Source organism: Geotrypetes seraphini, chromosome 13 (genome assembly GCF_902459505.1).
Source record: "Geotrypetes seraphini chromosome 13, aGeoSer1.1, whole genome shotgun sequence".
NCBI lineage: Eukaryota > Metazoa > Chordata > Amphibia > Gymnophiona > Dermophiidae > Geotrypetes > Geotrypetes seraphini.
In genome coordinates this window covers 48,501,529-48,526,574 of record NC_047096.1, presented here as the reverse complement: position 1 = coordinate 48,526,574, position 25,046 = coordinate 48,501,529, and the positions used below count along the sequence as shown (strand labels likewise).

Genomic DNA, 25,046 nt, shown 5'->3' with positions numbered 1-25,046 from the left:
CATATCAATCTATTTTGATAAACACTTCATTTTACTATTCCAAATTCATTAGAATTCATATCAGGGCCAGCTCAATGATAGCAAGCCACATGTGAAAGGACTCAAGTTTGATCCATAAGTCAGGCCTTCTACACCCTGGGTTGCATGGCGATACTGGGAAGGGGAGAGATTGTTTATGGCATTAGGGCAACAAAGGCAACACCTAATGGCCAGTTCAGGTGCATGGGCAGGCTGGGAAGTTGGGGTAAATGAAGGCATATGGTACTAGATCCCAGACCTAGCTCTTAGTGAGTCAGAAACCCACAAGAGGAGAATAAAACTGCTGGATCAAGAAGAATTTTAACAGCATTTTTGCATACATAACGCAGACTAGAAAAATAGAAACATGACGGCAAATAAAGGCCAAATGGCTCATCTAGTCTGCTCATCCACAGTAACCATTATCTCTTTCTCTCTCTGAGAGATCCCACGTGCCTATCCAAGGCCCTCTTGAATTCAGACACAGTCTCTGTTTCCACCACCTCTTCCAGGAGACTGTTCCACGCATCTACCACCCTTTCCGTAAAAAAGTATTTCCTCAGATTACTCCGGAGCCTATCACCTCTAAACTTTATCCGATGCCCTCTCATTGCAGAGTATCCTTTCAAATGAAAGAGACTCAATTTATGCACATTTATATTACGTAGTTATTTAAACATCTCTATCATATCTCCCCTCTCCCGCCTTTCCTCCAAAGTATACAGATTGAGATCTTTAAGTACCCATATGCCTTATCATAAAGACCACATACCATTTTAGTATCCTTCCTCTGATATAGGGAACAGAAGAGTAAAAATTTTGTGCCTGGCACTCTGGAAAAAACACTACAGCAGGCTTGAGTTGGAGACAAAAGTTTTGCAGCAGCCCCTCTAATTCTATAACCGTGGGTACACAATTTTGCGACTAGCACACAAAACTGCATGTGCAAGTTATAGAATAGCACCTGATTTGGGGGGGAATTCATCAAGAGGTGCTATCATGTTAGTGTGTGCAAATTGTGTTAGTATGCGCTAACAATTAGCTGCTAAATGCTAAAGACGCCCATAGGAATATAATGGGTGTCTAGCATTTAGTGCATGCTAATTGTTAGCATGCACTAAAACAATAACACCCCTTGAGGAATTTCCCCCCTTAAAGTGGGCGCTAATTGGCTTTATTTTAATTTGATGAATCGCTTAACTTAATTATTACTAAGCGAGTTACAGCATAAAAAGATAACATTTATTTAAACATAATGTTTTTTAAAAAATAAAAAAAATTATTTTTAAAACAGTAGTTAGAACCGACAGACATACAGACCAACCGAAACACTAGGCAAAAAAAGGGCAAAACTACAATTCAGTATTTTCCAGGGTATAGAAAAGAACCATAAACGAGGAGAAAAACATTAGGAGGGGGAAGGCAAAGATGTAAAGGGTGAAGTAAAATCTTTTAAATATAATTTATAAATTAAAAGCATCTTTAAAAAGAAAGCTTTTTAAATTACTTTTAAAATGAGTTAGGTTGTTTTCCTCTCTCAATTGCAGAGGTAAAGTGTTCCAAATTTGTGGTACTATTACCGAAAACATATCTTGTCGATGAGTTCCAATAATTTTCAGGGAAGGAACCACTAAGAGTTTTAGGTTGGTGGATCGAAGGGAACGCGACGTACTATACGAAATAAGTGCATTATTGATAAATTGGGGTTCATTAGTATCAAGGGTTTTGAATACTAATAATAGAATTTTGAAAGTAATGTGGTGGTTAATGAAAAGTGAGATTTGATCAGAAAAGGAGTAACGTGATCATATTTTTTACTTATTTATTATGAATAAGTTTAACGGCAGTGTTTTGGATGATTTGTAATCGTTTCTTTTCCTTTTGTGTAATATTTATTAGTAATGAGTTACAATAATAAAGTCTAGCAATAATCAAGTTTGGCAATAATTGGAATGCGCTTCCAGAGGACGTTATAGGGCAGAATACAGTACTGGGATTTAAGAGAGGATTGGACATTTTTCTGCTGGAAAAGGGAATAGAAGGGTATAAATAGAGGATTACTGCTCAGGTCCTGGACCTGTTGGGCCGCCGTGTGAGCGGACTGCTGGGCAGGATGGACCTCAGGTCTGACCCAGCCAGTGGCGTACCAAGGGGGGGCGATGCGCCCCGGGTGCCAGCCCTAAGGGGGTGCTCCCGGCCTTGCCGTTCAGTCCCCCCCACCCCCGAAGGACCGCTCGCCCCACTGACCTTCCTGCACCACCTGTGAAGCAGCCCGCAGCAGGATCGCGAAGTCAGCGTCAGCGATCCCTGCGCTGCTTAGGCGCTGCTTCCTGCGCCGCGATCTCGCCCCTCCTCTGACGTCAGAGGAGGGGCGGGACCGTGGCGCAGGAAGCAGCGCAGGGATCGCTGACGCTGACTTCGCGATCCTGCTGCGGCTGCTTCATAGGTGGTGCGGGGAGGCCAGGGGGGCGAGCGGTCCTTCGGGGTGGGTCGGGGCATCAGGCCTTCAGGGTGGGGCGGGCGGGCAGGCAGGCAGGCTTTCAAGGGGGAGGGGGTGACAGGCAGGCAGGCAGGCCTTCAAGGGGGGACAGGCCTTCGGGGGGGGTGCAGACCTTCAAGGGGTGCAGGCCTTCAAGGGGGGGCAGGCAGGCCTTCAGGGGGGGTGCAGGCTTTCGGGGGGGTGCAGACCTTCAAGGGGGTGCAGGCCTTCAAGGGGGAGGGACAGGCCTTCAAGGGGGGAAAGGCAGGCAGGCCTTCAAGGGGGGGACAGGCCTACAAGGGGGGGACAGGCCTACAAGGGGGTGGGACATGCCTTCAAGGGGGGACAGGCCTTCGGGGGGTGCAGACCTTCAAGGGAGTGCAGGCCTTCGGGGGGGGTGCAGGCCTTTAAGGGGGTGCAGGCCTTCAAGGGGGGACAGGCCTTCAAGGGGGGGAAAGGCAGGCAGGCCTTCAAGGGGGGACAGGCCTACAAGGGGGGGAGAAGCTACAAGGGGGTGGGACAGGCCTTCAAGTGGGGGACAGGCCTTCGGGGGGGTGCAGGCCTTCAAGGGGGGACAGGCAGACCTTTAAGGGGGGACAGGCCTTTGGGGGGGGACCATGATTTAGAAGTACACGGAGGGAAGGGAGTGTTCAAAGAGACGTGCATATGCCAAACTTTGGGGGGGGAAGAAATAATGGGTCTGAAAATAGAGGAGAGGGAGAGAGATGATGGACCATATGATTTAGGGAGGAAAGGAACAGAAAGGGAGAGAAATTGGACACAAGGGATGGTGTGGAGGAGGGATAGAGATACTGGATAGGAGGGTAATTAGGAAAAGAAAGGGAGAGATGGTGGACTCTGGGGTGGTGGGGAAGGAGGGAGAGATGCCGGATGAAAGGATATTTAAGAAAAGGTGGATCTGTGGAGGGAGATGAAAAAAATGAAAGATACCAGACTTCCTGGGAAGGGAAGGGAAATGGAAAGGGAGGACAGAGTTGGCAGATGGATGGTTAGCATGCAGAAAGAAGGAGACCCTGGCAAGCAAGTTATCAGAAGAAAACCAGAGCCTTGGACCAACAAGATTTGAAATATAACCAGACAACAAAAGGTAGAAAAATTAATTTTATTTTCTGTTTTGTGATTATGTCAGATTTGAAATGTGTATCCTGCCAGAGCTGGTGTTGGACTGCAAACGTGAGCTAGGATTTAACAGAGAGAGGAAAAGTCCTTTTTGTTTCTTTATTTTATTTACACCACAGCGCCAGTGTGGTTAGGAGAAGCCAAAGGGAGTGAAAAAGCTATAAAACCCACCAGGAGTTTTGAAAAAAATCACCCAACTGGGCAGGAAAATCGAATTGAAAAACCAATTCAATAGGGCTGAATCGAATCAAAAAATTTTTTCCTGTATCTGGCAGCATTAGTTTGCGCTACTGTCTTAGACTTTAGGACCTGGGATTGGGGAGAGATGGCATCCTCAGTACTTTATAATGCAAGTGAAACGAGGATTTGGTCAGACTTTTGAAGGGTCTGCAGAAAAAAAATATTGTATAGGCCGGGGACATGAGACAGCAGGAAATGGGAAGTATTCTTCCTTCTATTTTTGTGAATGGAAAGGCTGAGGATGTCAGAGAGTTCAGTTAAAATATGTGCTTTATAAGAAAATATAATAATGTGTTTTATAAAGTTTATAGCATAGCTGGCCTACCCAGTGAGGTGTTCCTAGTGGTGATGGTGGCAGCGTGTCAATGTGTTGAGAGGAAGAGGTGGTCTGGGAAATTCTGCTGAGCAAACTCCGGGCCCATTTCCACCCCCCAGTTAGTCCACTCCACTCAACTGGTTCACACACTGAGTGGGTCTTTGGGTGTTGTTTTGGGATCTCTTCCAGTGGTTTATCTCCTTCTGGTCCAAGGAAGGAAACTTTGTTATCCTTAGCATTGACCTACAGAATATGTTTGTAACAGCGCTGCTTGTGTGGCATTAGGCTATGTAGTTATCGAAAGAAAAAAACAGACCTTTGCACATTTTTGCACTATATGGTGGGTGTATGAGGAGATTCACATTTCCTGCACAGCTAAGTCCATGTGAAGTTACCTTGTGCTGTATTTGATATCTAGCAAGGTCTCTGTTTGAAAGGAAAGATCTAAACTTAAAAATGAAGTGGCCAGAAGTTATGGTAAAAGCAGATAGTGTAGCTGGTTTTAAGAAAGATTTGGACAAATTCCTGGAGGAAAAGTCCATAATCTGTTATTAAGACATGGGGGAAGTGTCTGCTTGCCCTGGATCAGTAGCATGGAATGTTGCTACTCTTTGGGTTTTGACCAGGTATTAGTGTCCTGGATTGGCTACCATGAGAATGGGCTACTGGGCATGATGGACCATTGGTCTGACCCAGTTAGGCTATTCTTATGTTATGTTCTCATCTGTAGGGGCCTTTGTTTTCACTTCTTATTTTAATGTATTTTTTTTCTGGGAACTTATCAGTGTTTTTTATAATGGGAACAAAAATGGAAGAGAATTAATGTGTGTGGGATGAGGGGGTAACTAATTTCTTCAGCTAAATAATTCAATCCACTTCAAACAGACATAGGAGAACTTATGTAGGGGCCTTTGTTTTCACTTCTTATTTTAATGTATTTTTTTTCTGAGAACTTATCAGTGTTTTTTATAATGGGAACACAAATGGAAGAGAATTAATGTGTGTGGAATGGGGGGGGTAACTAATTTCTTCAGCTAAATAATTCAATCCACCTCAACCAGACATACGCACCATTCACACACCCTCCAACCAAAAACGTCAAAAGGAAAAAACTGTTCGACAACCTCTTAGCCATTCGAGCTGCAACACTAGACCCCCAACTCTACAATCAATTGACATCGACCACAGACTGCAAAACCTTCAAAAAGAAATAAAAACCCTTCTATTCAAAAAACACATAAAACCGAACTAACACAATCTAAAATTAATGGTCACCAATTTGCAGTTACACACATAACTGTACTTAGGTGCTATTCTATAAATTAAGCACCTAAGTTCTATAGCTCATAACTGCAAAGGGGGTATTGAGATCGGAGAGACATGGGCAGGTCAGGAGTGTATAAGGAACTTATGTACTAAGTTTACAGAATACAGTCAGTTATGCACACTACTGATAGTATTTAGGTGCAATCGTTGACACCAGCCTTTCATATGGTGCAAATGCTTGTGCCTAAAGTCTGGCGCTCAAAAACCAACTTAAGCTAGTATTCTATAGTGGTTTTAGGGCTAGATTCATTAACCTCACGGATCCGATCCATCAGCGATCTGATCCGTGAGGTTGCCGGCCACCCGATTCACGACATGTCCTCATGCAAATGAGGGCGATCGGAATCACACCCTCAACAGACTGCACGGATCGCTGATTGAGCAATTGAGTCGGGAGAGCCCTGACAGTGGTGATAGGAGAAGCAGCCTCCTGTCACTGCAGTCAGGACTTCTGCTTTTTTTTTTTTTTTTTTTTGTCTTCCCATTTTTTTAAATGGGCTGAAAAATATCAGGCCTATAAAAAAATGAAAAAAAAGGCCTCCCCCACCCAACAAAGCGCCCCCGTGCAATAAAACCCCTCACACGCATGAAAATGGCAGGAGGGATGCCGACTCCCTCCTGCCAGCAACTGACCAGACCGACCCGACACACCCCATACCTATAAGTTGGGAGCAGGAGGGGTGCTCAGTTCATCCTGCTCCTTAGGTCTCCAGCGCAGTCTTCGGGAGCAGGAGGAACAGCAAAGTCCTCCTGCTCCTCATCCTGACACAAAGCAAAATGTGGGCCTTAGGCCCTGCCCCGGTGCATCATGTGATGCACGGGGAGGAGCTTAAGGTCCTGATTTTTTTATGGGGCAGATATTTTGCATGTGTAACACACGCAAAATATCTGTGCCGTGGAAAAAAAAAAAAAAAGAAAAGACAGGCAGATCTGTCAAAAAAACGCCTCCCCCCCAACAAAAGCATGAAATTTCAGGGCAGCAAAGAGCAGGAGAGTCGGCAAGGACAGTAGCGACTGGTCCTCAGCAGTCGCTTCTTTTTGTATCGGCCAGCCCAATTGGTGTTCCTTCTTCAGTTTAGTGAATCGCTGCCTTCATACTTTACGTGCCATTTCCCCTCATTTGCATGTGCAGATCGGATCGAGTGTGGATCGGATCGGGCAGAAGGTTAGTGAATCGGGTCGGAGTCGAAGAAGGCTCGTAAACTGGTCAGAGAAGGCTCGCAAAGTTTAGTGAATCTAGCCCTTAGTGTCCAACTTTGCCATTTTATAATGCTTGCTTAGTGCTCAATTTTTTACTGCCTAACTTTTGGCGCCCTTTCTTGAATCAAACGTAGAATGACTGTAAGGAAGGGAGATGAAAAGCCTTGGAGGGGAGAAGCTAGAAGGAAGGTGAAGAGTGCTTGGAAGTAGGGAATGGAGAGAAGAAGAATAGGAAAAGAAAATTAAGGAAAAAAGAAGCAACAAAATGTAAAAAAAACAATGCCTTCGTCTCCTAGAAATGTTTGGCTGGCGTTTAAGTTTTGTGCTGGGTTGACTTCTATGGTCTGTGCTCTGATCATGACTGAACAGATTCAGCTTCAGTAGTTTGAGAACAAGGACAGTGCTGGGAAGACTTCTACAGTCTGTACCCTGAAGGGTTTGGATAGGTTCCTGGAGGATAAAGGGATAGAGGGGTACAGATAGAACTTGAGGTAGGTTATAGAAGTGGTCAGAAACCACTTCACAGGTCGCAGACCTGATGGGCCGCCGCGGGAGCGGACCGCTGGGCGAGATGGACCTCGGTCTGACCCAGTGGAGGCAACTTCTTATGTTCTTATGATTGTGGTTGGAGGGATTTGGAAGGGCTGGATTAGGTTTCAATGACAGCTTCAGTGGTTTGAGGACGAGGCTAGAGCTGGGCAGACCTCTACCATTTGTGCCCTGCAAATGGCAAGGATAAATCACATACCTTAAGGGTTTATCTTGTTGGGCAGACTGGATGGACCGTACAGGTCGTTATCTACAATCATCTCCCATTATGTTAGTATATAAAGTTTAAACGATTATTACCAAAATACATGCAATTGTCCTCGGTACGCTAACTAAAACACCCAGGACAAATGCGCGCAGACAATGGCGTGCCGGATTAAAACAGTTACAGTAAGCGCTCCGAGGGGGGTGTGAGGGGGAACCCTCCCATTAAACTGAGAAATGTTTGCACTCCCTTTGGGGAGATGGAGGGGTGAACCCGCCCATTACAGAGGAAGCCACCGTTTTACATTTTGGGGGGTAATCGGCAGTTTCCCCTGTAATGGAGGGGGTCCCACACACACACATCCCCCAACAGGAGCGCGAACACTTCTAAGTTTAGTGGGAGGGTTCCCTCCCACACCTCTCCTCAGAGCGCTTACAGTAACTGTTGTAATCTGGCACGCATAAGTCCTACACGCCATTGTCGGCGCACGTTTGTCCCACACGGTAATGATGAGTCACCATTGTTCTCAGTTTGTTTTACTACTGTTTAAGGATCATCAAAGTCCAATGCAGTAATCCTTCATTCATTTTTAAATGAATGAAGGATTACTGCATTGGACTCCGATGATCCTTGAATAGTAGTAAAACGAACTGAGAATAATTGCATGTATTTTGGTAATAACAGTTTTGACTATAAGTGCAATTAAGAGTATTATGCCGAAATAGTAGACTATATAAAGTTATTCAGTGATTTGATTTCAAATGTAAACACTTATTTTCTTGACCCATTCAGCCCAGCTCTAAACCATGTAACAGGTTTACAGAACTATATGCACAAACCACTTTCAATATTCCACCACAAAGCAATACATTTTCCTCCTGTAGCTAACCACATAAAATCTAAATGCTTTTCTCTTTTTCTAGCTATCTTTTATTTCTCTAATTCATTGAGTTGTTACCGCAGAAGATGTAATTTATGGGCCTTATAGCAGCAGGAGCGGTTAAATGTTCAAAATGTCAACTTGTCAATTTCATGGCCATGTTGTTTCCTCTCCGGAGCTCATTACTGGGCATCTTCTTTTGTTCTGCATCTAATTTATTTTAGATAATTTCTCTGTGAGGCACTGAACCCTGTAGGGCAAGTAGTTGGTTGGTAGACATTTTTACTGCTACCCTGAATTATATTTCTTCAATACTCAGATGCAGTCATCTGAAATCTAATGGGTATGTGTCAGTCAAGAGACATAGTAGGGACCGGCCCAGTAGCTCATGGTTGTGCTGCATCCCCAGCCATCTGGGGCTTGGGAAAAAGGAGAGTCATATCATGCAGGGACCGCCAATCCCCTGATTCTCGGGGAGGAGCCATGGTGTCTAACAGCTGAGAAAGGACCAGGACCATCACAGCAATTGAGTAGGAAGGGGAGGATATAAGGGGGGGGGGTAGGGAAACATCCCAGACAGTTGTGAATTAAGGGCTCCGGGCACCACAGCCAAATGCTTTTCAACACTTGCCTGGGGGCTCACTTAGACAGTCAGGTTTTCAGCATTACCACAATGAATGAACATGCATGAGATAATTTGCAAATATTTGATACCTGCTGTTGCGTGGAAATCTCTCCCATGCATATTCGTTGTAGTAATCTGGAAAATCCAACTGGCAAGGTGTTGAGAAGCGCTGCTCTAACCCAAAGAGGCGAACTCCAACTGGGTCAGAAGCCCAATGAGCAAGAAGAAATGGATACTTAGCAAAGTGCTGGGCATCATAACCCACTACTGAGGCTTCAGGTGTTTTTATTATTACTGTTATATAATAGACAGGTTGCAATTTGGGCAAATGTTCTTTCAGGTTCTTCCATTCTCTGCCAACAGGAAAACTGCTTAGTACATTTACTCAAATGTCTGTATGCAAATATATAAGCAATAACTATGCCTAATGTGCACAGCTTACATATTTATTAGTACTGCTCTATCTAGGAACCTGACCAGGTAACTTAAAAATTTAAAACAGTCTTCATTTGAAACCTAAATCTGATAGCCTTAGTAAATATTTAACAGATCACTATAAAATCAATGGCCTACTGGTAACAGGGCTGCATAATGGCTGGCATATTATATTACATACAGCTTTGATAGATGGGGTTGACATCCAGAGAAAGAAGTATGAAATTTGTGATTTTATGCCTTCATTTTGTGGAATTCAAGAGATGAACGGGGGGAAAAATATTAAGCTCAGTGCTAAAAGATAGAATCAAATACCTACCCCAAAGTCAGCCAAATATATTTTATACAAAAGAAAAGCCACAAAATGAGAATGTCTTAATAGTTATGCATTCACATGTCTTAGAAATGCTGTGAAATGTGAATCCTGATACTTTAGACTAGCATACCAAGACAAAACTGCAGCTCACATTGCCTCTCAATTAACATACACTATTCTGCAGTCAGCCAAATTCAGTGATTGTATGGTTTATTTCTTTGAAAATATGTTTACTATTGATCCATAAATAATTTACAAGCAATTATGGTATATTAATATCACATAAAAGTTATAAAGAGGAATAAACTATATAATCTTACTAGTAAAGCCTAAAAAATATGTGAGAACCAGAAAACAGGCTAAGCACATTAGAAATTATATCAATAGAGACTGCACAAGTTTCAAATATTGGAGGGAAAAGACCTTGGATACCTTGCTCCGAGTTCCAACTTCATAAGACTGAATATATTTTATATATAGGAGCTTCTCCAATCGTTAGTCAAAAAAATTCTACTGCAGTCTTCATCTGGCCTATATATTAAAAGAAACTGTTCTACACATCCCCCCTTCCCTTATTTGATCTGGGGGTACTGGAGGAATGCAGAAGTCAGAAAAAGCATTACATAATGGGGGTGGAGAGTATACCCTAAAAAGTTGAGTCTTATTCATCGCCCTTCACGTTATGTTCATTCAAGTGTCTATATTCTGTATACTGTATAAATAGCAATAACATGAATAGTCAGCATTAAAAATATAGGACTTAATCTATGTAGGACTAAACCAGTGGTCTCAAACTCAAACCCTTTGCAGGGCCACATTTTGGACTTGTAGGTACTTGGAGGGCTTCGGAAAAAATAGTTGATGTCTTAGTAAAGAAATGACAATTTTGCATGAGCTAAAACTCTTTATAGTTTATAAATCTTTCCTTTTGGCTAAGTCTTAATAATAATATTGTCATTTATAGCTAAAGAGACATATGATCAAGAAACTGTTTTATTTTACTTTTGTGATTATGATAAACATACCGAGAGCCTCAAAATAGTACCTGGCGGGCCACATGTGGCCCCTGGGCCATGAGTTTGAGACCACTGGACTAAACTAAAAACAACTGACTTTCTACAGCACTCTATAAAGAACACATTTTCCTATTCATCTTATTTTGTTCATGAAGGATCGCCTTTAAGACTCATTTTATTGGACATGAGTTCCAGCTGTGCACTGGTAAGTCTCTGTCCAAAGTGCTGTTCCATTACATTGACTCAATTTACATTAGGAAATAAGGCACCAGTACAATCTAAGTAAGGTTTTCTGTAGAGACAGAATTAGAGTCCATCAGAGGGGGAAGATATCATGGTCACTGCTTAAGAAGGAAACCTGGTGCACAGATTCATAGTAACATAGTAGATGACATCAGATAAAGACCCGAATGGTCCATCCAGTCTGCCCAACCTGATTCAATTTAAATTTTTTTTTTTTTTTTCTTCTTAGCTATTTCTGGGCGAGAATCCAAAGCTTTACCCGGTACTGTGCTTGGGTTCCAACTGCCGAAATCTCTGTTAAGACTTACTCCAGCCCATCTACACCCTCCCAGCCATTGAAGCCCTCCCCTGCCCATCCTCCTCCAAACGGCCATACATAGACGCAGACCGTACAAGTCTGCCCAGTAACTGGCCTAGTTCAATCTTTAATATTATTTTCTGATTCTAAATCTTCTGTGTTCATCCCACGCTCAGTCACAGTCACAGTCACAGTTTTACTCTCCACCACCTCACCACAGTCACAGTTTTACTCTCCAGTCACAGTCACAGTTTTACTCTCCACCACCTCTCTCGGGAGCGCATTCCAGGCATCCACCACCCTCTCCGTAAAGTAGAATTTCCTAACATTGCCCCTGAATCTACCACCCCTCAACCTCAAATTATGTCCTCTGGTTTTACCATTTTCCTTTCTCTGGAAAAGATTTTGTTCTACGTTAATACCCTTTAAGTATTTGAACGTCTGAATCAAATCTCCCCTGTCTCTCCTTTCCTCTAGGGTATACATATTCAGGGCTTCCAGTCTCTCCTCATACGTCTTCTGGCGCAAGCCTCCTATCATTTTCGTCGCCCTCCTCTGGACCGCCTTAAGTCTTCTTACGTCTTTCGCCAGGTACGGTCTCCAAAACTGAACACAATACTCCAAGTGGGGCCTCACCAATGACCTGTACAGGGGCATCAACACCTTCTTCCTTCTACTGACTACGCCTCTCTTTATACAGCCCAGAATCCTTCTGGCAGCAGCCACTGCCTTGTCACACTGTTTTTTCGCCTTTAGATCTTCGGACACTATCACCCCAAGGTCCCTCTCCCCGTCCGTGCATATCAGCTTCTCTCCTCCCAGCATATACGGTTCCTTCCTATTATTAATCCCCAAATGCATTACTCTGCATTTCTTTGCATTGAATTTTAGTTGCCAGGCATTAGACCATTCCTCTAACTTTTGCAGATCCTTTTTCATATTTTCCACTCCCTCTTCGGTGTCTACTCTGTTACAAATCATACACTATCCTTTCTTTCAGCAACACTTCCATTATTTTTCCAACAACTGAAGTGAGGCTCACCGGCCTGTAGTTTCCTGCTTCATCCCTGTGACCACTTTTATGAATAGGGACCACATCCGCTCTCCTCCAATCCCCAGGAATCACTCCCGTCTCCAGAGATTTGTTGAACAAGTCTTTAATAGGACTCGCCAGAACCTCTCTGAGCTCCCTTAGTATCCTGGGATGGATCCCATCTGGTCCCATCGCTTTGTCCACCTTCAGTTTTTCAAGTTGCTCATAAACACCCTTCAAGTAGGGGCGGCCCAAGGATATGTGACTAAGTGAACCAGCAGCAATTCACTGCTACCCTGCACTGTCCAGAACCCAGAATCTCACTTCCCTTAACCTTCTTCTGGTGCCCAGCATCCATCCCCTTCCCCATCTCCATTCCAGCATCTATCTCCTTTCTTTTTCCTTCCCTCAAAGTATCCACCACCCAATCCTCTTCTCCTTCCCCTAACATTGTTACTGAGCAGAAGAACTAGAAGCCTAGCCTGCAGCAGTAGACCTTTCAGCAACTGCACTTACTGTATGCCTTTAAGGCTGGCCATACTTCACCCTTTCCAAAGTGTTTATAGCCAGCTGTGTCTCACATCCCTGATGGAGAAGACAGAACATGGCCAGCCATAAGCATAATTCAATTATTCAACTTAGGCTATATAGTTTACTCAGGATATCTCATTCACACCTCAGTGTAAATATGCAAATGTATTCTTTAACAGTGCATATTTGATATTTATCCCTACTGTCAAGTTTATTTTCCAACTCTCAGCGACACCACTCAAAGCTCAAGTTTTTCATAGCTTTAAGCTTCACGTGCCCACTCTTCATCATTTCTTTATTAAATTACAAATTTGTCCTCACCGTTCTAACTTGTTAATTCAAAATACTTTATACTTTATATTTATTATTCCATCTTATTTTCTATGTTACTTAGCTTTGTGGTTTCATACGTCGGGAGTATATGCAGCCAACATGTTTCGCCTTTATCAAGGCTTCCCCTATTCTCCGTTAACCATCATCCCATATGTCATCCATATGCATGGATGCTGAAAAGTCCACCACTGACAGCAGCTTTCAAGGAATCAAACATCAAAAGAAAGAGAAAAAAAAATCCCCTATGAAAAAATACAGAAAAAAAGGAAGTTGGAGAGGGCCAACAAAAAGTGAAAAAAAGGGAACCTTGGACTTGGAGTCAAAGAATAACAAAAACAAAGTTTATTATAATAAAAAAGGTCAACAGGTCTACGTAAAATAAATCTCCCCAAAACAGCAGGAGTTCAGAAGAAGGACTCGACACGGTGCTGTGTTTTGGCACAACTGTTTGCATCAGGAGTCACAACAATCTGATTCTAAACACAAACATCTGCTGTTAGGGATTAAATAATTTCTTTGGAGCTTTTAGCAAGGAAAACACAAGTATACTAATTTCCTTCTGAGGATTATTTAACCCTCAACAATGGACATTTGTGTTTAGAACCACTCAAATTGTTGGGTCTCCTAATGCAGGCGACTGCATCTAAACATAGCACTGTGTCGAGTCCTTCTGACCCCCCTACTGTTTTTTGGGGGGAATATATTTGACATAGACATAGTACTACTATTACTACTATTAATTATTTCTATAGCACTACCAGACGTACGCAGCTCTGTACAGAGTCACAAAGAAGAAGAAACAAGTTCCTGCTCAAAAGAGCTTACAATCTAAACAGACAAGACAAACAAACAAGATGTCATGGATACAGTTAAGGGGAACAGTTAATCTGCTAGCAAGGTTGATGGACAGTGGGGAGTTATAGATTGAAGGTTATATCAAAAAGGTAGGTTTTCAGTCTGCTTTTAAACAAGGTAAGGGAAGGGGCTTGGCGGACAAACTCAAATAATTTATTCCAGGCACAGGGGACAGCTAGATGAAAGTAATAAAGTCTGGAATTGGCAGTGGAGGAGATGAGTAAAGCTAAGAGTGGCTTATCTGAAGAATGGAGTTCTTAGGGAGGTGTATAAGGAGAGAGAAGAGAGGAGATATTGAGGGGCAGCAGAATGAACACACTTATAGGTCAGCAATAGAAGCTTGAACAGTATGTGAAGGAGGATAGGGAGCCAGTGAAGTGACTTAAGGAGAGGGGATAACATGAGCATAGCCTGGTTGGTAGAAGATGAGTCGTGCAGCAGAGTTTTGCACAGATTGCAAGAGAGATAAGCGACACTGCAGGAGACCAGTTAGAATTAGATTGCAGTAATCTAAGCATGAGGTTAGGAGAGTGTAGGCAAACGCACTACCAAACGCACGCAGCACTGTACATTTGGCATTGTTGCTCAGAAGCAACATGTGTCTTCTATGGCTCTTATGGGAGATCTGCATGTCTAAATGTGTGTTATCTGGCAATGATGCTCTCATTCAGCATCAGGTTACGTAAAGCAGCCGTTTCACCATCTGCTAATTAAAGGTTTAAACATGCAAGTGATGATCCCTGTTTGAAAGAGCTTACAATCTACTTATGACAGACACACAGGACAAAGGGTGAATCAATATATGCTGCTCATAAAGAGACCTGCTGGCCTATTTTTATTATTCTTTTTTTATTATAATTAAAACTTTGTCATTTTTCGAAGTCAAGGTTTCCTTTGTTTTACTTTTTGTTGGTCCTTCTCTACTTCCATTTCATTGGCTTTAAAGGGATGCCATTGCCCACTGTGCCAGTGCTGCATTGCCACTCTCTGTAAGCCTGCTGCCTTAGGTGGGGTGGCCCTGGATTGAAGGCCCAAGATTGCATGGTTCTAGAATGAGCTCTGGGTCATGACCCCTGCCTGAGCAGGCTTAGTCTGTTTGGGAAAGAAGAATATAAAATAAAGAGAAAAAATCCTTAAGTAGTTGCAAATGGAAGCTCATGGCTCCACAATCCCAGCACCGGTTCCAACATAAATGTATTGCACACCGCCTGGTATGGATTACGAAGGTTAATCAAATACTATAAACAGAAATATTACTGTGAAAAAAGCATGAAGGAGCAGGAGATGCTGCCAAGTCGAAAAGCGAATTGCGCTGACTCAGTATTGTTTGAAGTCAGTCTCTGAGGTATCGTCTTGATAGTTCCGTTTTGCACAGCTGATCAAGGGCTCCGGACAAGTCCTTGAAAGGGAAAGTCATAACACTCCCCATTATAATTGAGAAATAAGTGGTTTGGAGAGAAAGGGTGTGGTGGAAGGAGTTCAGGTTTTCAGCACCATGCCAAATTCCACTTTTTCTTACATAACTGTGCATAAGAAGTGCCAGGACCCACAGGGCTACACCCAGAAGATTTAACCTGCTCCCCAGCTACTGCTTAAAGCAGCAGAACTAGCAAATGTTAATGCTCAGCTGCTATCTTTGATATATTCCCATCCATTTCTGAATACAATTTAAACTCCTCTTACTTACCTACAAATGCACTCACTCAGCTGCCCCTCACTATCTCTCTTCAGTTATCTGCCCCTATGACACCCCCCCCCCTCCGTGAGCTCTACTTAGCTGGCAAGTCCCTCCTTTCTGTGCCCTTCTCTTCGGGTGCCAACTCCATCTCTTCTGCCTTGCTGCGCCATATGCTTGGACCAAGCTACCCGAATCCCTAGGGCGGGCTCCATCTCTGGCAATGTTCAAGGCCCAGTTAAAGCCCACCTCTTTGAAAGTGCTTTTGACTCCTAACTCTTCTCACCTTGGGTTCTGCATCCCCAACCCTATATGTCATGTCTGTCTGCCAAGTTAGATTGTAAGCTCTTCCAAGCAGGGACCGTCTATAGATGTCAAAATGTGCAGCGCTGTGTACACCTTTCAGCGCTATATAAGTGATAAGTAATAGTAGCAGTAGTAGACTACTGTATATGCACAATTGGTAACTTTATGTACCATATACAGTATAGGTCCCTTTTGATGAAACCATGGTAGAGCTTACCACAGGCTGGCATGGTAAATGCTCTGGCGCTCATTCAATTCCTATGAGCTTAGAAGCATTTACTTCACTGGCCTGTGGTAAAAAAGCTCTACCGCGGTTTGATAAAAGGGGGCCATAATTTTTTATAGCATGTATAGTTCTATGTAACACGTTTAACTCTATACAGAATTCTATGTAGCAAAATGCTGCTTGTAACCCACCTAGAATTCTTATTAATGAGGATTCGACGGGATATAAGATTGCAAATGGGGTGACCTCTGGAAGATGAAGGTCATGTGCACAAAATTCACTGCAGAACCTTGTCCACATAATTCAGTGGGGCTGAAAAGCAGGCTTATGAGTGCTAAACACAATTGCTCAATGGGAGGGCTGGCGGGAAGGGGTAAAATGCAGACCTCACGGACCTCGTGGATCTAAACTCGCATGTCCTTAAAAATCTGAGGTCCATGCCGCTTGTAGTTAAGTTTCTGGCTCTGACAGTCCTCGGTGACAATTTAGCGCTGACGGATCCGTCTCAGCATAGGGAGGGAAAAGTATTAGGATCCGTCAGCGCTACAATGTCATCGAGGTCTGTCAGAGCCGCAGACCTCAGATTTTTTAATTTACTGGGGCTGCAGGAAACCGGTTTAAAGGATTCATTTTAGAGCTGCTCCAGCACTAGTCTCTGGCTCCGACAGACCTCGGTGACATTTTAGCGCTGACGGATCCTAATACTTTTCCCTCCCTATGCTGAGACGGATCCGTCAGCACTAAATTGTCACCGAGGTCTGTCAGAGCCAGAAACTAACTACAAACTGCACGGACCTCAGATTTTTAAGGACGTGCGGGTTTAGATCCGCGAGGTCCGTCAGGTCCGCGTTTTACCCCTTCCCAGGCTGGCCCTTGGGCAGTGGCAGACCTTTTTGGTTGGAAATGCAAAAACAAACCAATCTCCAGCCCTGCCACAAAGTAGCTAGCCGCTCATGTTGTGCTGGGTAAAACACTAGTCTGTCAAAAGCACCAGTAGAGCAGTGTTTGTGTGCCGCGAGATGTTGCCTGGTGTGCCGCAGGGCCGCCATCAGGGCAGTACTACCAGTCCTGCATTCAGGGGCCCGGAGCTGACAGGCCCCCGAGGCAGGGGCGCCAGTAGCTCGCCAAGGCAAAGCGAGTCGATCACCCAGGACTCACTTTGTCTTGGTGATCTAATCTATCGAGCCGATAAGTCTTCTTCTCCCCGACGTCAATTCTGCAGTCGGAGAGGAAGTTCGGGCCAGCCAATCGCTGCCTGGCTGGGCGGAACTTCCTCTCCGATTGCAGAATTGACGTCAGGGAGAGCATGCGTCGGCGTCGGCTTTGGGGCCTGTTATCCATTGGTGGGTCCTGTTCCCCGATGGCAGCGGCAGTGGCAGTGGCTTGGGGAACGGCAGGGAGAAAGAAAGAAAGGGGGCAGGCAGGGAAACAGAAGGAAAGAAGAGAAACAGAAAAAAAGAAAGAAAGGTCAGGAAGAGAGGAAGAAAAAGTTGGGGGAGGGAATGAGGTGTGGAGGAGAGAAAGCATACAGGCTGATAGAAGGGAAGAAAGATTGGATGCACAGTCAGAAGAAGAAAGTGCAACCAGAAATCACCAGACAAGGTAGGAAAAATGATTTTATTTTAAATTTAGCAAAGTGGAGGCAGTATTACTACAGTTTTCAAAGGAATTTGCCCAAATAACTTAATAGTTAACTGGGTAAATTCCCAGAGATGAAAACTTCCCTTCACTTACTATGCACAGTTCTGAATTTATATCTGCTGTCTATTTTTTACAATATGGTCACCTTTTACTAAACAGCAATAGTGGTTTTTAGCGCAGGGAGTCTATGAGCGTCAAGAGCAGCGCTGGGCATTCAGCGCAGCTCCCTGCGCTAAAAACTGCTATTGTGGTTTAATAAAAAGGATGGAGGGTATATTTGTCTATTTTTGTATGCTATAAAAATCAAATACAGAGAGAGACTGAGAGCTGTTGACGAAGAGCTACGTGTGTGTCTTTCTTCGATTCCAGCCAGAATATCAGCTTTGTGTTCAGCCAAACAGGCCCAGGTTTCGCACTGAATAAAGTATTTTATAATTTTTCACTATTCTGTTTACTTAATATTTCATAATAAAGTAATTATAAAATACTTTCTTAGTGTTTATTTGATTCCTATTCAAGAGAATTACTTTATATATAGTCAATATAGGCACAGAGTTAAATTTTTTAACATTTTCTAATGGTGGTGTGCCTCGTGATTTTTTTCATGAAACAAGTGTGCCTTTGCCCAAAAAAGGTTGAAAAACACTGCAGTAGAGTATAGGAGTAGCCTAAGAACCTGGGAAACTGGGACTGAATCCCACCACAGCTTCTTATGACTCTAGGCAAGTCACTTAACCTGCCTCCATTACCCCGGGAACAAAAAAAAACTTTATCAAGCTGCGCTAGAGGATTTTAATGTAAGCTGGCGCGATATATGTTCCAACGCTCATAGAATTTCTATGAGTGTCGGAGCACTTACCTTGCTGGCCTGTGCTAAAAACCTCTAGCACAGCTCAGTAAAATGGGGTGGGGGGTTAGATTGTGAGTCCACTAAGGACAGAGAGAGCACCTGTATATAATAAATGAACCATAAAAAGGTGGTATATCAAATCTATGATGTGACTCACCCCACTCACAGGTTCGAAATTGCAGCCCTAGTTCTGTGTAATGGAAGCCTGAAGAAATAAGAGGAATCTACTGATTCAATATCATAAAATAAAAGTGGGTTTTCCATTATCCCTTCAAATAATCCACCCTGTTCAGTGTATAAACAAAGAACATGAGGGGGGAAAAAACCCCGCACATATTTATTCCCTTCAGAACAGCTTCTGTGGAGTTTCTCATTCAGGCGAGTCAGTCCAGCAAACAGTATCTTAGAGACTAAAGTGTGCCTCTTACTGTTCACACACATACAGATCCTTCATAAAATAACATTAGAAGATCCACTGTACTGCCAACAATTAGAGCTCGGTCATAAACGTGCTCGGAGAGAGATAGGCCTACATCTCCTCCCAAAACTGACTGGAACTAATCAGTTGTGCGCCGTGCACATCTTTTAACCCTTTAGGCATGTGTCGCAGATGCCCGTTTTAGGATGTCAGCAACTACTATCCATAATCCTATTGCTGTTTTTCTTTGCTTTTGAAAAAGAAAAAGGTGTTTTTTCTCCTCCTGTTCTCCACAGAATTCGCTTTCTATATGTGAAAGCACCCTATCCCTACCCTAAACACAATGTCCCTGGAGATTATGCTACATATAGGAAGGAAATAAAACACAGAATGTAAAACTTCCTCCAGAAATAAGTATGTCGAATAAGGAAAATCTGCAATTTGGGATTTTTTTTTTTTTTTTGGGGGGGGGAATAACAAAATAAGGGAACCCCCTGGCTTGCATTCTGAAAGTAAACCACGAAAGGGGGTTGTGGGAGCATTTGTCACCTACCTGCTTGGTGGAAAGCAGCTCCCGATTCTCCCCTCCCCCTTTCCCGGGGGGGGGGGGGTCGTTCCCGTTTGTTCTAAGGATCCTTTCTTGCTGATCTCGGTTTCTTGATCACACACAGAGACCACATGATCTTGCCCAACATACAGCGCGGGGACGGAGGAGGATCATCAATATACAGCACCTGCCTGCCACCCCCCTCCTCCCCAGAAACCTTTTTACTTATTGCAAAATCGAAAGAGCGATCCTCCCCCCTCCTTCTGCGGAAGGCTGGGAGATTTACGGTGGGAGGAGGGCCCGGGCTTGATCTCTTTTCGTCACCGCTTCTTCACACTACCAATGTAAAAGGCAAGCAGTGCAAAAAAAAAAAAATTAAAATACCATCAAGGTCTGCAAAAGTGCATAAATAAAGAAGGCTTAAATCTGAATCAGATGAATGTTTTAGAAGGAAATCGCAGGGCAGGTCTTTGCAAAAACTCGAGCTGATTCCGCGTAAAAATCCCAGGCGGTGGCTGCCTGCCAGCAGAGACTCAGCAATGAAAGCTAATGCAAGAATTACAGTCACTGCAGATCAGCCCTGAGAGTGTTACCACCCAGAACCTGGAAAGGGAGGTTTCAGCACGTTTCTTTTTTTTTCCCCCTCCCATGTCAGCGGTGACTGAAGGTGGCTACTGGTACAGCTAGAAAATAACGCCAGATTCAAAGCAGCTGGGTTCCTGGGAGCTGTCCGATACCCTTTCAATACCAAGGGGTGCTGAAAAGTTCTCAACCCAGCCAAGAAGAGAATGACGTGGATAAAGGTGCAATCAATGATTTGGAAGCAATGTCAGAAAACATAGAATTTCGTCTCTGCAAATGAACTTTTCAGCATCCCCCTCCTACACTGTCGTCCTTTGCGGTAAGATTAAGGTGACCATTAATTTTTTCAACAAAACGGGACATCTATTAATATTCAGTCCCAATCCCATCCTAGCCCCCCCTAGCCCCACCCCCAATTTCTTCCATTCATTTTTCATGTACACACAATATCTTATTATTTCATAATGGTAAACCATAAATTTTTTTTTAAAAAAAAAACAAGGCACCCTATACGCAGAGAAAATGTTAATTATCATTTATATTTGGGGGGTTTCAAAGATGTCACCTCAGTAGCTATAGAAATATAGACAAATATAGATAGCAGATATAAAGTCTCAAAACTGACACATTTTGATCACTAAATTGAAAATAAAATCATTTTTCCTACCTTTGCTGTCTGGTGATTTCATGAGTCTCTAGTTACGTTTCCTTCTGACTGTGCATCCTTTCTTTCTGCACTCAGGCCCAACAATTGTCCCTTTCTATTCCCCAGCGATTGGCTGGCCCGGAACGTCCTCTCCGACGTCAGAACTGACGTCGGGAAGAAGGCTTCTGGGCGCCATTAGCAGCAGGGAGGTAAGCAGAGGAGCAGCGGTGGTGGGCCGGGGGGAGGTTTAAATCGGGCCTGGAGGGAGGCTTTTTTTTTGGTGCGGTAGGGAGGGACAGGAAGCGATCGCCTGTCCCGTTGTCCCTGCGCACAGCTTTGGGACACTGTCCCCGAAAACGGGACATTTTGGCAGCCTGAAGCTGTGTGGGGGGACAACAGGACAGGGGGTCTGAAAACGGGACTGTCCTGTTCAAAATGGGACGTATGGTCACCTTAGGTAAGATAGGTCTCACCAAAATGGTTCTCCTGCCTACAGGCCTGAAAACCCAGTTCTGTTTGAATCTGAGAAGTTACATGGGTGCTGTTCTGGGAGACACTAGCACTCCAGAGCACAGTCTAAATTAAACCATTTTTTTTTACTAGTTAAATTGCAAATGGAATTTTTGGCGACTCTGCCGCGGATGGAGTCGAAATAATAATAATAATAAAAAAACATTTTAACAGAAATCAGTTGCCTATTCTGACTAAACCTGAGAGCTTACATTGAAAACAACCTAAGTTGCAGTAGAAAAGTCCCTGGGAATTAATTGCAAGGTGCTCTGGGAGTGCTTACTTCTTACAATCAGGGAGCCCTATTTGCCTCTGGTATAAGAGAATGCATTGCATTTTAGTTCTTCACTCTTATTTCTTGCACCAAATGAATTTCCATATCTTCCTGCTTCTTAATAAGTGTCTGTTGAATTCAGTCTTTATGGGAGGCCCTGTAAAAGCAGCTTTGCTGTATTTATCAGGAATGGAGAGTTGTTTTCAACAAAATGCCAGTTTATATACTATTAAGACGTTGGCTAAATTTAGGTGCTGGGAAGATGTGCACTTAGTGCAAATTCAGTAACAGCAGTCATGCATGCAATTCATGTTATAGAATACTAGCATAAGTTTGTACTGATGCGCCGAACTTTAGATGCAAGCATTTAATTCTAGCTCAATGGTTGGTGTAAATGCTCATGCCTAACTGTATACCATACAAAATCTCTCTGAAATAAACAACATATGACCCACTGAATCACACCTTAAAATATTGCCCAGAAATAGCTAAGAAGAAAAAAAAAAAACAGAAAAATTTAAATTGAATCAGGTTGGGCAGACTGGATGCCGTCATCTACTATGTTACTATGTTACTATCTAAGAGCACAGAATGTTTGGAATTAGAGCAGTGTGTCACAACATTTTTCCGCGGTGGCACACTAAACTTGGGATCGCGTCTACAGGGCCTCTGAGTGTTGCATGGATGTCGACCAATGGCCACAAAGGAGGCAGTCACCTCTGCACACAGAGCAGAAAAATCCAAGAAAAAGAGCAGAGCGTACCTGGTCTTCAAACCCCTCTTTATTAGAAACAAATCCATATGCAAATCCACATGCAAAGTACAGTAGTCTTAATCAGTCACACAGACTTATGGCATACATCAGGAGTTCTGAAACATACAATAGTGTAAAATGCCACATAACATGGATATCACAACATACAAAAATCACATATTACTCTAAATGAATGACAAACCCAAACAATAAAACCAAATCAACAAAGAGGGGTTTGAAGACCAGGCATGCTCTGCTCTTTTTCTTGGATTTTGTCAACCAGTGACATCACATGCATGTGTGTGACATCATCACAGTGACATCGACGCATGCTCAGAGGCCCTCCAGACACGACCCTGAGCTCGGGTGCCTTCCAAAACAGAACAAGCTGCTGGGTTTTGGAAATTCTTCCATCACAAGGTGAGGGGGGAGGGCTTGCTGCGGCATACCTTGGATCTCGCCACCGCACACAGTTTGCGATTCACTGAAGTAGAGAATCCTCAGTCATTAGTACCAGGCATTACTGTAACTATGCATTAGTACTTTGCTTGATACCATGTTTACTGTAATGCTCCTCAATGTTTGTGGGTGTCCAAAGATGGCAGTAGGCTGTTAGGTGCGTAAATGCTAGTAATCTATAGCCCAGGGGTAGGGAACTCCGGTCCTCGAGAGCCGTATTCCAGTCGGGTTTTCAGGATTTCCCCAATGAATATGCATTGAAAGCAGTGCATGCAAACAGATTGCATGCATATTCATTGGGGAAATTCTGAAAACCCGACTGGAATACGGCTCTCGAGGACTGGAGTTCCCTACCCCTGCTATAGCCCATGCAACTGCCTGACAATCTTCTAATCTTCCCAAACCCTTCCCAGGTCCATGCCCCCTCAAAGTTAAGGGCTCTGGAATTTGAGAGTGCAACTTATAAAATCCTAAAGGCAGTTATGCACATAATTGCTAATTGGTGCCAATTACCACCAATTTGTGATCAATTGTAGCCTGTTATTGCTCATTAACACCAATTATTAAATTAAGGGGTCCTTATACTAAGGCATGCTAATGGAGTTATCATATGCTAATGATTAGCACATGCTACATGTCACATTCCATTCTATATGTATGGGCTGCATGGCACTTAATGCACACTAATTCAGTCCCCCCCCCCCTATCGCCGGCCACAGTATTAATTCTGATGATCATAGGAATTCTATTACCACGGCCGGCAATAAAAAAGCCTAATGCAGCTTCGTAAAAGTGGGTCTACATTGTTAGCAGGCCATAGTTATGCAAAGAGACAACCTTATTTAAAAACTTGCATTCTCACATTTTCATACTAGTCGCAAATCTGGGTACACAACTTTCTAGAATTAGAAGGCATGTGCAAAGAAGATACAGTCTTATTATTAAAGAGTGCGGCGCAGTGGATAGTGTGGCGCAGTGGTTAAAGCTACAGCTTAGCACACTGGGATTGTGGGTTCAAACCCACGCTGTTCCTTGTGACCCTGGGCAAGTCACTTAAACCCCCCATTGCCCCAGGTACATTAGATAGATTGTGAGCCCACCAGGACAGACAGGGAAAAATGCTTGAGTACCTGAATAATCTCATGTAAACCGTTCTGAGCTCTCCTGGGAGAACGGTATAGAAAATGGAATAAATAAATAAAGAGTGCGCACAGTGTACAAAGAAGGCACACTCTTTTTAAATAGCATGCATGTGACAATTCGGTATCAGGAAAGAGCTGACCCTCCTTGCACATAGTGCTAGATCTTGTATAAGTGACCCAAATTTGGGTGTGGATCCCAGATCTGCATATAATTTATCAATTAGACGCTGCTAATCAATTATTGAAATTAACAAGCACTTTAATTGACATTAATGAGGAGTTACCTATGGATCTCCCTATGCTCTATTCCAGGGGTAGGGAACTCCAGTCCTCGAGAGCTGCATTCTAGTCGGGTTTTCAGGGCATGAACCTTCCATATGCTGAGAGGCTGGAGAAGCTGGGGCTCTTTTCCCTGGAAAAGCGGAGACTTAGAGGGGATATGATAGAAACTTACAAGATCATGAAGGGTATAGAGAAGGTAGAGAGGGACAGATTCTTCAGACTGGCGGGGGCACTCAAAAAAATTGAAGGGAGACAGATTCATAACAAATGCTAGGAAGTTCTTCTTCACTCAGAGGGTGGTGGACACCTGGAATTCGCTTCCAGAAGAGGTGGTAGAGCAGAGTACGATTTTGGGTTTCAAAATGAGATTGGACGAATTCCTGAAGGAAAAGGGGATTGAAGGGTACAATTAGAGGGTTACTATACAGTACAAAATGCTTTGGAGCATTAGATCACTTATAGGTCATTGACCTGGCGGGCCGCCGGGGGAGCGGACTGCTGGGCATGATGGACCTGTGGTCTGACTCGGCAGAGGCGATGCTTATGTTCTTATGTTCTTATTTCCCCAATGAATATGCATTGAAAGCAGTGCATGCAAATAGATCTCATGCATATTCATTGGGGAAACCTGAAAACCCGACTGGAATACGGCTCTCGAGGACTGGAGTTCCCTACCTCTGCTCTATTCTATAACAT

At 43.5% G+C, this 25,046-nt stretch overlaps 1 protein-coding gene across 3 annotated transcripts in view; it reads right to left on the bottom strand.

Moving 5' to 3' along the window:
- Positions 1–20,192, bottom strand: part of ARHGAP32 (Rho GTPase activating protein 32) — a 786,874-nt gene extending 766,682 nt beyond the window's left edge. For 2 of the 3 annotated variants that reach the window (XM_033918046.1, XM_033918043.1), the window contains exon 1: positions 19,708–20,192. The gene's annotated coding sequence lies outside the window, so the exon portion shown is untranslated. The remainder of the gene's footprint in view (positions 1–19,707) is intronic. The other variant, XM_033918048.1, reaches the window with a different exon arrangement.
- Between the last annotated feature and the right edge of the window lie 4,854 nt (positions 20,193–25,046).